We start from the raw sequence: 16,278 nt of genomic DNA, 5'->3' as shown, positions 1-16,278 counted from the left end.
TAAAAACTTCGGTTTTTATTTATCATACGTACTGTTTATTGAGTACGGTATTGTTTACTGTTCTGATTTTTCCATTAATTAAACTCTTCTGTTGTTGACAGTGAGAAATGACAATTGATAATGAAAATCCTTCTGCGACTGTTGCTGCAACGACGGTAGCCTCGTCAAGCCACACTGTTGTTCCTCCTGCCGAGAAAAAATTTTCTGGAGCCAACTTCAAAGGATGGTAGCAAAGGGTATTCTTCTGGCTTACCACACTTGGTATGCAGAAATTCACAAGTGAAGAGCCTCCAGTGCCTGTTGCGGACATGCCGGACAATGAGAAGTTCATGATTGTTGAGGCGTGGAAGCAGACAGATTTTCTTTGTAAAGGTTATATCTTAAGCGCTTTAGAGGATGACTTGTACAATGTGTACAACGCGATGAATACTTCGAAAGAATTATGGGACGCACTTGAGAAGAAGTACAAGACGGAAGATACATGCTTGAAGAAATTCGTGGTTGTCAAGTTTCTAGACTATAAAATGATGTCACACCTCCTTTTTCCATACCCACGAGGGTACAAGGGAGTTTTTTCCAATTAAAGGACAATCGAAACGAGATTTATTTGTTTGTTTCAGAGTCTCCACTTGGGAGGTTTTAGGGTGTCCCAAGTCACCAATTTTAATCCCGAATCGAGGAAAAAGAATGACTCTATATTACAGTCTGCGTATCAGAAATCTGGATAAGGAATTCTGTTAACCCGGGAGAAGGTGTTAGGCATTCCCGAGTTCCGTGGTTCTAGCACGGTCGCTCAACTGTTATATTCGGCTTGATTAATCTGATTTTATACAAATATGAACTTATGTGCAAATTTTAACTTTTTACTGCTTTCATTATTATATTTTACGAGAATTGCAACGTCGTGAAAACATATCTCGAACCACGTTACATCAATGCACCCGTGGTTGTTGACATATCTCGACTCGGTTGAGATTTGGATTTAGGTCACATAAATGTGCACCCAAGTTAAGGAAAATAAATTATTAAAGGCGTGCCTAACGCAACTAGCGTATTGTTATTTTGGGGAAGGCCGTAAAACTCGCTAAACAGCCTGTCCCGAATTCTAAGTGTTTTAATATATATACATTTAGAGGGCCCCGTAGCTTGTGCATTTTTGTTTGTCGAGGCTCGTGTCATTCATTATTTAAAAAAAGAATTTGCAACGTCATGGAAATGCATCTCAGACCACGTCACAATCAATGTACCCGTGATTAGAGACACATTTCGATTTTGTTGAGATTTGGATTTGGGTCACATAAATGTGCACCCGAGTTTAAGGAGATAACATTATTAAATACGCGCCTAAAGCAACTAGCGTGTCATTATTCTGAGAAAGGCCGTGAAATTTTGCTAAAACGGTCCATCACGAAGCCTAAGCAATTTTAAAGCAAACCTTTACTGAGGGCCCCGCAATTTCGTATTTTCATTTGGCGAGGCTCATCTCATTTTTTATTTCTAAAGGATATCTTAAAGCGACTACGTTCTTCTATTTTTGACCGTCTCTAGAATGAAAGAGAGAAAAAGATCCTAGTCTCATTACATACTTAAAGTTGTTGTAGTCGAACTCCAAACAAAAGACAAAATTTATAAGGTTCTGAATACAAATGCACGTATGGGCCATCGGTTTGCCAAAACGTGGGCTTGGGTCCAACGCATAGGGTATTATACTGGGCTTGGGCAGTCCTTATCCCGATATTAGCCTAATTGCTTGTTTTCACGCCTATTTGTGAGTTTGCAAAACTGGAAGATAAAATGATATTGTTTCATTTAACAGTCTATTGTAAATTTAAAATATGCTATCTGCTGTCATGAAAGAACTTTGAGATCAAGTTTTAGTCCTAATTTGAACCATTTGCATACTGAGATTAGACTGTTACGACAATTAGAAGTCCATTTACGTGATTCAAGTCTGGCATGCATCTTTACAAACGACTGCAATAAGCAGGGTGATTTCTAGCATCATATCCCTCTAAGGACTTACCTAGGGAGTTCATAAGCTAAATTATACAGTTCCTTGGAAGGAATTACAAATTAATGATACACAAAATGGCTTAAGTACAATCAAATAAAAAATTTTAGTTTATAGCTTCAACTTCTCCAGGTGTGTATTCATGCTTCAAATATCAACTTCAAACATGGAATTACATCGATTAAGTATGTGTACCTGGATTCAGATAACAAGAACAAAAGAAGAGGAAGGGTGTCTGTCACACCTCCTTTTTCCGCGCCGCGAGGTGCGTAGGGAGTTTTTCCAATTAAAGGACAATCAAAACGGGATTTATTTATTCATTTCAGAGTCGCCACTTGGGAGATTTAGGGTGTCCCAAGTCACCAATTTTAATCCCGGATCGAGGAAAAGAATGACTCTATATTACAGTCTGCGTACCAGAAATCCGGATAAGGAATTCTGTTAACCCGGGAGAAGGTGTTAGGCATTCCCGAGTTCCGTGGTTCTAGCACGGTCGCTCAACTGTTATATTCGGCTTATTTATCTGATTTTTAATACAATTATGAACCATGTGCAAATTTTATCTTTTACCGCTTTATTATTATAATTATTATTTTTTAGGAATGTGAACATCGCTTAAAACATATCTTTGGATTGTGTCACATGAAATGCACCCACAATACGGAACATATTTTATTTGATGTTTTAGGATTTAGATTTGGGTCGCATGAAATGCGCATCCGAGTTTAAGAAGGTAAAATTAATTAAATCGCGCCTAAAGAGTCTAACGCGTCATTATCTTTGGGGAAGGAAGTGAAATTCACTAAACAATCCATCCCAAATTCTAAGTAATTTTTTTTAAATAATAAATGAATAAATGAGATTGGAGAATCCTATAAATTTGTATTATTTACATCTATTTATTTTTAGCGAAATCCTTTAATAAAATCCTTTAATGACTACCTTTTTATTATTACTAAGTTTTTTATAAATATAAAATCAATATCTTCATTCTTGAAAATGACATATTAAATAGAAGAGAAAAACAAATATTAACAGAAAGTAATAAAATTATAATCATAAATACAACATGGAATTATCGAATAGTAAAAAATAAAAATAAAAAAAACTAATTATCCCATAGTAGGATTAAAATTCAAATTGTTAGTAAGACTTAAGCTTATTGAAACTAATTATTTACAAATACTGAAAGTTGAAAGAAATAAAAATAAAAACTTGAGTACTAAATCATATTTCTAAAAATTTAAACAATTTAACATTAACTAACTTTGTTCTAATTCATCATGTCCTAATACTTGTTCGCAAACTAATTCATGTTATAACTGAAATTGACTACATGATTCGGATTAACTTATCGTTGACGAAAAACCTTATGAATAAGGAACTTAGTTAATTTTTTCCAAACTGATTCAATAACGCCATTTTTACGTTATTTCTTCTATTTTTTTTTATTTAAACAATTTTAATTAATAATCAGTTTTAAATATATTTCCTAATAATCTGGTAAAGGCGTTATTTAATATGTCGCTATAATATGCCTAGTTATGCCGATGACAGTGATTTACGGAATAATAATACATGAATAACCTAAATACAATACAAAGAATTAAATTAAACTAAATTAAAAATTTAACACTCCATTCTTCATTTCAGCTTACAAAATGCCAAAATTACAGTTGTGTACCTGATATTGTCAATATAAGAAGAAGAAAGTCAGCAACGTAATACGTAACACAGCAACAGCAACAATAACCAGCAATAACCAGTCAACGAAAATCCCAGTGACAGCTTTGAAAAATTCAAAATAAAATCCAGGAATGCCGAAAATAATGGACAGAAACCAAGGGAAATTTTCAGATTTTTGAAAGGCTATTTAATCTTCAACCCTTAATTTCTACACCTGTATACCAGAATATTTATCAGGTGTGTACTACTTTCTCTTCTAATTTTCAACTTTTTTTTTTATTTTCTCTTTGTATGTTTTTCTTTTCTTGAGAGTTTGAATGTTTTTTCGGAATAAATGTTCAGCTCCTTTTTTTTTAATCTCTCTTTTTTCTCTGTCTGTATTTTTTCTCCTCTTGTGTTCAAGACTTCACATATATATATCCCATCCCATAAATCAATTAAAATCAATCCCTTTCTCTACCAAACCCATTATCTTCCCACTCATCCCCATTACATTAAATAAATATATCACACCACCCCATTATATTTTGTCCCCCATGCTTTATTTAAAATAATACAAGATTCCCCTTTAATTTAAATCTTGTCCCCCCTTTATATTAAATAATCATATCACAACCCACCCCATTTCATTTTGTCCCCCATGCTTCAAATAAACAATTACAAAATGTACAATTCCTAAACTACCCCTTCCGATCTTACTGAAATTACCAAACTACCCCTGAACGTATTACAAATTTACCAAACTACCCATCAGCTATAACACATCAATTAATCAAACTTAACCAAAATATAGACAATATGATCAATTTCTAACAATGTTCAAACAACAATATGAACACGGATGAACATCATAACAACAATATCACATGAACATGATTTTAACAACATTTCAACAACAAATCATATGAAACACAAATTGAACAACCAAGAACAACTAAAATTTGATTGAACAATATTTTAGCAACAAACAATCCTATTTTCGGATTCAACAACAACAACAAACAAAGTATGAAGATTTCTAAATTCAATCATATTGAACTTAAAATCAACTCTAACAACATTACAACAAACAATTCTTATATTAAACTTTAAACAAGATTATGAGAACAATTCAAGCAATAATCATAAATGGTAAACAAGAAATCAAACTATACAAAATTCGGATTCAAGATCATCCAAACAAAGTATGAACATGAATGAATCTATTTTAAGACAACAAACATGACGGATTAAACGATTAAAACAATATATTCCTTTAATACAACTAAATTCTTTAAACAAATAACAAGATCGACGAAGAAACAATTATGAACTTAAACTTGAACTTAACAATATTAACAATTTCTAACAATACATAAACACATGAAACAAATTGAAGAAATAGTTGATTAAATTTCAATTTGAATCTAACAAACATCAAACTAACAAATACTTACTTAAACAATAATACAAACATGAAATAAACATGAAAACAACTAATTAAACTTCTATTTTGAAATCTGAAAATTAATTTAACGAAACATATGAACAAACTAAAATTATTTCAACTACGGACAAACAAAACAAACATTGAATCATTTATCGATTTTGAATCCGAAAAACAACGAACAACAAAAAAATATGGACGAAATTTGAAAACATAAACCAACTAACCGATTCGAAACAACGACGAATAAACGAAGAAGATGGAGAGGAAGGAGCAGCAGTCCGCAGCTGGGGACGACTGGACGTCGAGCAGCTGCTCGACGAGGAGGAAAGCTATGGCGGACAGCAGTAGCTCGGGGGATTGCCGGACTGGTTTGGGTGGCGTTCGCGTGGGTTCGACGGGCAGTAGCAGCTGTTCGTCGAGGAGAAGGAAGGTGGTCGACGCAGCAAGCAGAAAACTCGAGCTTGAAGCAGCGTTAATGGCAACCATGGCAGCAGCAGTCCGCAACACGTTTGGACTGGAAGATGAAGCAGCTCGATGAAGCTTTGGTCGCTTAGGTTCTTGAGGTCATTCATGGGAGGTCAGCTTGGATGTGTTTGGTGAGTGTGTGTGTGAGTGTGATGTGGGGATGAAGGGAATGGGAGAGGGGCAGCCATGGTTGGAAGGGATGTGAGCTTGAGGAAGAAGAAGAAGATAGGAGAGGGGGGGGCGGATTGTTTAGATTTTTAGGGTTTTCTTCTCTCTTTTTTTTGTTTTGTGTTGTTTGTAAGATAATAAGATGTTGGGTTATGGACTGGGTCGACCCAGTTCGAAATGGACTGGGTCGTAGGGAAGATTGAGCCATTTTTTGGGCCTATGGCTTGAAATCGAAGAAGAGGCCCAATTCCGACTTTCTTTATATTTTCGCTCTCTTTTCTTCTTTTATTTCTCTAAAACTAAATTATAAAAATACTTAAACTATTATTAAGAACTAAATTAAGTTATAAAAGTGCAAATTAACTCCAAATAACAATTAACGCACAATTAAGTAATAATTAAGCATAAAATTGTATATTTGGACATTAAATGCTAAAAATGCAAAAGATGCCTATTTTTGTAATTTTCATTTTTTGTAAACAAATTTAATTAGTAACAATTATAGAATTAAATCCTACATGCAAAATGTGACATATTTTTGTATTTTTTATTAATTTAGCAAATAAACACGCACAGACAAATACAAATAATTATTCAAAATATCACAAAATATCACAAAATTGCACACCAAAGAAAAATCATTTTATTTTTGAATTTTTTGGGAGTAATTCTCATATAGGGCAAAAATCACGTGCTTACAGCTGCCCCTCTTTGCCCGGAGACACGAAGGGTTTTCGTGCAAAGATAAAGCGAGCGATTTTTGCCCATCCGAGTACTCCGTTGAAGCATTTTTTGAAAAAGATTTGACCGAACCTTTGCTTCAAAGGTTTCCTACATATCCTGGGCTAAACAGGAATCAGGTCAATGTAGTTCGGGAAGTTTTTGGTAGCTGGGACTACCGTGGGACTGCGATGTTACTGCTGTTGCATGCTGTTATCACTGCTTACCGATCTCCTTGTTACACCGTGCTTAAAAGAAAACAAGAAGCTAGGCTAGACCAAAATTTGTTCTTGTTGCCTTGCTTTCTTGTCGGCTTGTGTTTCCTCCGGTGCTTTTCTTCCGATGCTTTTCTTCCTTTTGACACATGGACTTGAGTTTATGCTGGGACCTCTTGTTGCAACCTTCCGCTTCCCGGTGCTGGGGATTTTATTGTTTACTGCTGGGGATTCATGTTGTAACCTTCCGCCTTCTGGTGGGGTTACTGATTCCAAAATTTGTAATACAAGACTAAAAAGTTGCTTCAATGCAAAATTATGAAATGTATGCCCGCATTATACTGGTGGGCGACCTAGAGCTGAAAGTATTCCCGCATTTTACTGGTGGGCTACCTAGAACATGAATGTATTCCCGCATTTTACTGGTGGGCGACCTAGAACTGAAATGTATTCCCACATTTTACTGGTGGGCGACCTAGAACTGAAATGTATTCCCGCATTTTACTGGTGGGCGACCTAGAACAGAAAGTATTCCCGCATTTTACTGGTGGGCGACCTAGAACATAAAGTATTCCCGCATTTTACTGGTGGGCGACCTAGAACATAAAGTATTCCTGCATTTTACTGGTGGGCGACCTAGAACTGAAATGTATTCCCGCATTTTACTTGTGGGCGACCTAGAACATGAAATGTATTCCCGCATTATACTGGTGGGCGACCTAGAACTTAAAAGTATTCCCGCATTTTACTGGTGGGCGACCTAGAACATAAAGTATTCCCGCATTTTACTGGTGGGCGACCTAGAACTGAAATGTATTCCCGCATTTTACTGGTGGGCGACCTAGAACATGAAATGTATTCCCGCATTATACTGGTGGGCGACCTAGAACTTAAAAGTATTCTCGCATTATACTGGTGGGCGACCTAGAACTTAAATGTATTCCCGCATTTTACTGGTGGGCGACCTAGAACTGAAATGTATTCCCGCATTTTACTGGTGGGCGACCTAGAACAGAAAGTATTCCCGCATTTTACTGGTGGGCGACCTAGAACTGAAATGTATTCCCGCATTTTACTGGTGGGCGACCTAGAACTGAAAGTATTCCCGCATTTTACTGGTGGGCGACCTAGAACTGAAATGTATTCCCGCATTTTACTGGTGGGCGACCTAGAACATGAAAAGTATTCCCGCATTATACTGGTGGGCGACCTAGAACTTAAAAGTATTCCCGCATTCTACTGGTGGGCGACCTAGAACTGAAATGTATTCCCGCATTTTACTGGTGGGCGACCTAGAACTGAAATGTATTCCCGCATTTTACTGGTGGGCGACCTAGAACAGAAAGTATTCCCGCATTTTACTGGTGGGCGACCTAGAACTGAAATGTATTCCCGCATTTTACTGGTGGGCGACCTAGAACTGAAATGTATTCCCGCATTATACTGGTGGGCGACCTAGAACTTAAAAGTATTCCCGCATTCTACTGGTGGGCGACCTAGAACTGAAATGTATTCCCGCATTTTACTGGTGGGCGACCTAGAACTGAAATGTATTCCCGCATTTTACTGGTGGGCGACCTAGAACAGAAAGTATTCCCGCATTTTACTGGTGGGCGACCTAGAACTGAAATGTATTCCCGCATTTTACTGGTGGGCGACCTAGAACAGAAAGTATTCCCGCATTTTACTGGTGGGCGACCTAGAACAGAAAGTATTAAGACAGAAATGTATGCCTCTGTTATATGGGCGGGCTCCCAACTTCAATGCTAACTTAGGAGGAAATGCGTCTCCTATGGGTAAAAGTAAACTTAGGAGGAAATGCGTCTCCTATGGGTAAACTAAACTTAGGAGGAAATGCGTCTCCTATGGGTAAAAGTAAATTTAGGAGGAAATGTGTCTCCTATGGGTAAACTAAACTTAGGAGGAAATGCGTCTCCTATGGGTAAAACTAAACTTAGGAGGAAATGCGTCTCCTATGGGTGAAACTAACTTAGGAAGTGCGTCTCTTATTGGCAGAACTAGACTTAGGAAGTGCGTCCCCTATTGGCAAAGGCGTGGAATGTATTCCCTTGTTATACAGGTGGGCGCCTAAAATATGCAATGGACAGACAAGAAAAGTATTCCTCTCGTTATTTAGGTGGGCGCCTGGCTTCAACAACAACTTTGAAAATAAAATCCTATTCGAGGGCGGATGAACCCAAAATATCCTATTCGAGGGCGGATGAACCCAAAATATCCTATTCGAGGGCGGATGAACCCAAAATATCCTATTCGAGGGCGGATGAACCCAAAATATCCTATTCGAGGGCGGATGAACCCAAAATATCCTATTCGAGGGAGGATGAACCCAAAATATCCTATTCGAGGGCGGATGAACCCAAAATATCCTATTCGAGGGTGGATGAACCCAAAATATCCTATTCGAGGGCGGATGAACCCAAAATATCCTATTCGAGGGCGGATGAACCCAAAATATCCTATTCGAGGGCGGATGAACCCAAAATATCCTATTCGAGGGCGGATGAACCCAAAATATCCTATTCGAGGGCGGATGAACCCAAAATATCCTATTCGAGGGCGGATGAACCCAAAATATCCTATTCGAGGGCGGATGAACCCAAAATATCCTATTCGAGGGCGGATGAACCCAAAATATCTTATTCGAGGGCGGATGAACCCAAAATATCCTATTCGAGGGCGGATGAACCCAAAATATCCTATTCGAGGGTGGATGAACCCAAAATATCCTATTCGAGGGCGGATGAACCCAAAATATCCTATTCGAGGGCGGATGAACCCAAAATATCCTATTCGAGGGCGGATGAACCCAAAATATCCTATTCGAGGGCGGATGAACCCAAAATATCCTATTCGAGGGCGGATGAACCCAAAATATCCTATTCGAGGGCGGATGAACCCAAAATATCCTATTCGAGGGCGGATGAACCCAAAATATCCTATTCGAGGGCGGATGAACCCAAAATATCCTATTCGAGGGCGGATGAACCCAAAATATCCTATTCGAGGGCGGATGAACCCAAAATATCCTATTCGAGGGAGGATGAACCCAAAATATCCTATTCGAGGGCGGATGAACCCAAAATATCCTATTCGAGGGCGGATGAACCCAAAATATCCTATTCGAGGGCGGATGAACCCAAAATATCCTATTCGAGGGCGGATGAACCCAAAATATCCTATTCGAGGGAGGATGAACCCAAAATATCCTTAAGACTTGAAAATGTCTTACCTCGAATACTTGCTGGGGATAACACTGTTGGGGAATTATTTACTTACCTGTTGGGGGGTAAAATGTTATCAGCTGGGGATAACGCTGTCGAGGATAACACTGTTGGGGGATTCTGATTCTTTCAGAACTAGTGCTTCACTGAGCTCAAGTTTCATCCCTTTGCTGGGGAACAACTTCCTCCATAGAACTTATTATGTTGGGGGCAACACTGGTTCTAAGACCACTTCCCTTGAGACTGGCGTTATCTTTATTCTTTCCCGCATGGGTACCTGACTTCCAGAAAATTTTCTAAGCGGAAGGAAAATTTTCTGCCCCAGTTTGATAATATCCCTTGCGGCATGCATTTCTGGCATCAATGCCATTTCCTTTACCTGTTTCAAATCAAACAAAATTTGTTAGTTTAAAACATGGTGATTGGTTGTGATACCCCTACTGGGATGGCTTTTCCCTTTCTCCTTCCTTGCTCTGCGTTCCACAGCTTGTTGGGGATGATATTATGTGCTGGGGATAATCCCTTCCTGCTGGGGATATCCGTCTTCTTTTGTGACATAGCTCGGAAGCTGGCATTTCCCCGACCTTTTAGTCCTAGTATGAATTTCCCAAATCATGCTCATTGCTCTCCTTGATTTGCCCACGGGCTTTGGCCTTGAGGTTTATAACTTTGGTTTTGGCAAGGATATCCCTTTTGACACTCGTCAATCCTTTTGTCAATTCCCTTTTGCTGGGGATATTTTCTTGACACTGGCCTCGCGCTTGTTCCTCGCTGACTACACCATTTGGATGCACTAGTCAGATCTCATTTTGTATAATTGGGAAGCTGATGACATATTTTGAAGTCATTTCATACTTGTTCTGACCGGACAGACTCTATTGGGGAAAATTTTTTATGAAAGGAGAAAGATAAAAGATACAAAACAAAAGACAAAGGAAATGATGACTCTTTTACAAAAGAAACTATAAATAAAAACCTATCAAACGCAGATACCGACTCTAATGGCCATGACATACGTATGTGGCCTATCCTCTACCGTCAATCATCTTTCAAGATCTTCAATTGGCGATTCCCCATTGGATTCTTAATCTTATTCGACTTGTAGTGCCCGAAGGGTTTTCACTATCAAGTCTCTCTCATTTTTTGTTCTTCTCTCAGCTTTCATCGCCTTATGGTGCCTGTGAAGGTTTTCACCGATAAGACTCTCTCATTTGTATCACTTTCCAGCCTGGGGATTTGGAGTGTTGCCGGTATGACTCTCTCTGCTGGAGATTAGAGTCCTTTCTGCTGTGGAACAGAATGTTATGTTCGCCGGTAAGACTCTCATTTGTCTGACTTGGCATCTTTTGAAGACTGGTCAGAAGGTCTTTCTTTGGACCGTAATGTGGGTTTTGGATAGGGCTAGAAAAAAAAGGGTATTAAAGGCTCAAAAATGCATTAATTCTGGGTTATTAGTTACAACTTTCGGAACTAGATTTATTTACCACAAACGCAACTTTTGCCCCAGTTTCTTGCTTGGGGATATTTTACTTGATTGATTTATATTTTTTTCAAAACTATGACCGAGCCGTGAAGCGCCTACGTATCCTCTTTGAGGAATCAGGTCAAACGTAGTTCCCAATTCCTCTTTTTTCATTTGACTTTCTTTTGTGTTTTTTTTTGTTACCATTTTTCTTTTCTTTTCTTTTTCGTTTTGTTGTTTTCTTTTCTTCTTCTTTTTTTTTATGTTTTCATGCCATGCTCGCGTTTTCTAGTCGTTTTTTACTGATTCCGAACGAGGGGTATGAAAGAAAAATAAGTAAGGCTCAAAAAGGGGTAACGAAGGATAAAGTGTTTAGGTAGCAGAACAAAATGCCTTCGTCATTCCAGTCTTCAAAACATGCCAAATGCAAACAACACAACAAACAATAGATTTATAGTCTCTTCCGACGGTGCTGGGCTTGACAATTATGTTAAACATATGTTTGTTCATTTGTCACTTCTAAAGCACCGTTGGGCGACACTCTCATTCTCTTTTATTATGAACGACCCTCATGCCAATTTAGGCGAATCTTTATTTAACGGTTTTCTTTGTGTTTGCCCCAGTTCCACATGACTCGGGCTCCAAATAATCTCAAACCGTTCTTATTTCCTTTAAATGCTTTGATCACCTTCTCAGGGTTTTATGATTAACTTTTAAGACTAGGCCCAAACTGGGTGCGCATGTCATGTCCCTAGAATCGGCATTGAACAAAAATGATAAAAGGACTAAACAAAAAGATGACTGGAAATAATAAAAGACCGGATTTTGTATTAGACTACCGGTGAAATGGTTTAAATAACAAAACAAACAAAACAATCCAGAACAAAATCCTAAAACAAACTGGACAAGACAACATCCGACTTATAACCCTAATAATCCGAACAACAGAAATGACAACAAAATGAGCCACCACAAGCTTCTCTCTTGCTGACCAAGGAACGAAACGTCCTCCCACTTTATCAAAATTGGCATTTTAGCCACTGAGCTTTGCATCAATACTGCCGAGACCATTACCAGCTTCAATCTCATCAACCTCCGTCGGCAAGTTCTCGAGGGGGTTCGAGTGCTCCATGTCACTGTTATTAATCACAACCCGCCCTTCTCGGATCATTTTCTCTACTTCCCTTCTCCAACTATGACAGCTCTCAATGTTGTGCCCTATGACATTGGAGTGGTAGGCGCATCGCGCTGCCGGATCAAAGCTCCTTGCAAGTGGATTTAGAGTACATGCGGTGAGTGGCTCAATCGAGCCAGCATGCCTTAGCCTTTCAAACAGACTGACATAAGATACCCCGATGGGGGTGAGAGTCTTTCCTCGTTTCAGCAGCCTCTTCATTCTTGCATGTTGACAGGGCCGGAAACCTGATCCAGGTGGCTTTTGGTAGGCTTGTGTAGGTGGGTAGGCATTTTGTGGAGCAGGGTGCCTGGAAAGTGAAGTATGGCGGGGAAAGAAGTGGTGTTGGGGAGCGGAGAAGTATTGAGGAGTGATGGAGCTACTCGGGTAGCTGGGAAAGGTGCCATAAGTGGGTTGAGATGGAGAGTATGGGGGATCTTCCATTATGGTGTTGGGTGCTTGGGAAATGACAGAGTTCAAGAGGCTTGGCGGTGGAAGGGGTGGTGCTTTTCCAGTTATCCATGCCTGATACATATCTGTCACATGTTGTCTCAGCATTTTCACTTCCTCTACCAACCTGTTATTCCGTTCGACCAATTGTTGTCGGTCATCGATACCGACCCACTCGGTTCTGCAGTTCTGAGCCATTGTTCTTTGATTTTGCTTTGCAGGGAAGAGCTACCACAACCAACCACTTTTCTATATATGAACACAACAAAGGGAAGCCATCAACGTTAGTGTTAGGGCATTTGACAGACAATCATATATCAGAGATACAATTGTGCCCCTCCGAAAATTTCCCACACTTTCCTTTATTTATTTATTCTTTTTATTATTATTATTATTTTTTTTTTTTAGTGGTGGTCGAATCTTATGGAGATTGCCTACGTATCATGTCCCCGCATGAATCAGACCTTGCGTAGTTCGGACCAATAAAATATAAACAATAGTAAACATTTTTCAATTTTCATATTAGAACAAACTGAGTTTCAAAGGTTTGAAGATGACCTACAAACTTGAAACTCAGGCAAACCACATTATTCTAATCAAGAGATTTATAAACTCAAAAACAAAAGGCTAGCTCCCTTTCTCTGTTCGACAAATGCAACCAAACAGTTATTTTTGCAAATGTGGCCCCTTCCAATTTTCACATGAATTTTGAGGCCGGGGAGGATTATTTTGACACTTTACAAACTTGTCCATTCTTTTACGAAAATAACCTTTCGACAACTGAAAGATACTCTAAGGCTATTTCGGCAAGAACGGTTTAAGACGAGGCCGAAGCTGGCTCGGCTTATTATGACAAAATTCAAACGGTATTCACCTGACTGTTGACTCTTTGTTTTTCTTTTTCTTTTCAAAATTACAAAAAAAACCTGGTGTTGCAAACACGGCCCTTCAGCGCCTCGGGGACGAGGATTTTTAAGGCTGAGTGGGTCAACTGGATCAAAATCCTAAAATGACCCAAAGGTGGCTGTTTATGCAAAGTCAGCCTTCCGGCGTCCCTTTCGGGAACATTCAGCTATGTCTTGATAAAACAGCGTCACCCGACCTCTTAAAAATTTGACATATTTTTTTTTATTATTATTATTTCTTTTTCTTTTTTATTGGCTATTTTAGCAAAATGGGGGGGTTGGACCCGATGAGGGTTGCCTACGTATCTCACATCCGGTGAAAATCAAACCCGCGTAGTTCGGGTTATAAACTAACTAATTTTTGAAAACAAACAAATTTTTCCTTTTTCTTTTATAGCAAAAAAAAAACTATTTTCCTTTTTTTTTTTTTGAAAATAAAGCAAATTAAAATAAAAGACTTATTACTACACACTTTCTGCTTTCTAAGCAAACAAACAATTAAAAGTAAAAATATATATGTTTTTTTTTTTAAAAAAAAAATCGGCAGCATTTCGACAGTACTTGTACACTGATTTTTCTAAATTAATCATCTAACTTTCCACTTGCTATTTTTATTTTATTTTATTCTTTACACTCCCGAGACTCAGAAGCCGGTCAACATGCAAGACCGAGCAAATAAATGCACATAAAACAAATAAGATGCATCAGGATGGTCATTTTCATTTTTGGTGCACCTGTCCTAGACAGACCCAACCCCTGTGTTGAGCCTCCAAAGTCAGATGCACGTGATGCAAACAAACGTTCCTACTAGGGATCCGGCATGTGGCTTTGTTATACTAGGTTCAGAACCTGGGTGTTTGTTCTAGACCTGGCTTACCCGAGCGGACAGCTCGAGCCGAGGGGGGGTAGCGTACCGGGAATACAGAAGCTTCACCGGCTTAGCAACTTGTCCGAACCTCGTTCTAAATTGGGATTTTACACTATACAGAAAAGAAGTCGTACGAAGTACACCCTTCTTCATGATTTAGAAGACTCAGAGAGGAGATGGGTTTCGGCACAGTTTATACACAGTTCACGTAATATCAAAGCGGTAAAAGCAGCATTTAGCACATTAGGCTCAAACATGTAAAAATCAGATAAAACCAAATATAACAATTTATATGAGCTCGAATTTCTAACCCTGAACCACTGGTTCTGGGTTAAGTCCCCAGCGGAGTCGCCAGAGCTGTCACACCTCCTTTTTCCGCACCGCGAGGTGCGTAGGGAGTTTTTCCAATTAAAGGACAATCAAAACGGGATTGGTTTATTTATTTCAGAGTCGCCACTTGGGAGATTTAGGGTGTCCCAAGTCACCAATTTTAATCCCGAATCGAGGAAAAGAATGACTCTATATTACAGTCTGCGTACCAGAAATCCGGATAAGGAATTCTGTTAACCCGGGAGAAGGTGTTAGGCATTCCCGAGTTCCGTGGTTCTAGCACGGTCGCTCAACTGTTATATTCGGCTTATTTATCTGATTTTTAATACAATTATGAACCATGTGCAAATTTTATCTTTTACCGCTTTATTATTATAATTATTATTTTTTAGGAATGTGAACATCGCTTAAAACATATCTTTGGATTGTGTCACATGAAATGCACCCACAATACGGAACATATTTTATTTGATGTTTTAGGATTTAGATTTGGGTCGCATGAAATGCGCATCCGAGTTTAAGAAGGTAAAATTAATTAAATCGCGCCTAAAGAGTCTAACGCGTCATTATCTTTGGGGAAGGAAGTGAAATTCACTAAACAATCCATCCCAAATTCTAAGTAATTTTTTTTAAATAATTAAATAAATAAATGAGATTGGAGAATCCTATAAATTTGTATTATTTACATCTATTTATTTTTAGCGAAATCCTTTAATAAAATCCTTTAATGACTACCTTTTTATTATTACTAAGTTTTTTATAAATATAAAATCAATATCTTCATTCTTGAAAATGACATATTAAATAGAAAAGAAAAACAAATATTAACAGAAAGTAATAAAATTATAATCATAAATACAACATGGAATTATCGAATAGTAAAAAATAAAAATAAAAAAAAACTAATTATCCCATAGTAGGATTAAAATTCAAATTGTTAGTAAGACTTAAGCTTATTGAAACTAATTATTTACAAATACTGAAAGTTGAAAGAAATAAAAATAAAAACTTGAGTACTAAATCATATTTCTAAAAATTTAAACAATTTAACATTAACTAACTTTGTTCTAATTCATCATGTCCTAATACTTGTTCGCAAACTAATTCATGTTATAACTGAAATTGACTACATGATTCGGATTAACTTATCGTT

The sequence above is a fragment of the Nicotiana sylvestris genome, chromosome 2 (assembly GCF_000393655.2).
Source record: "Nicotiana sylvestris chromosome 2, ASM39365v2, whole genome shotgun sequence".
NCBI lineage: Eukaryota > Viridiplantae > Streptophyta > Magnoliopsida > Solanales > Solanaceae > Nicotiana > Nicotiana sylvestris.
Note: the sequence above shows the minus strand (reverse complement) of the source record.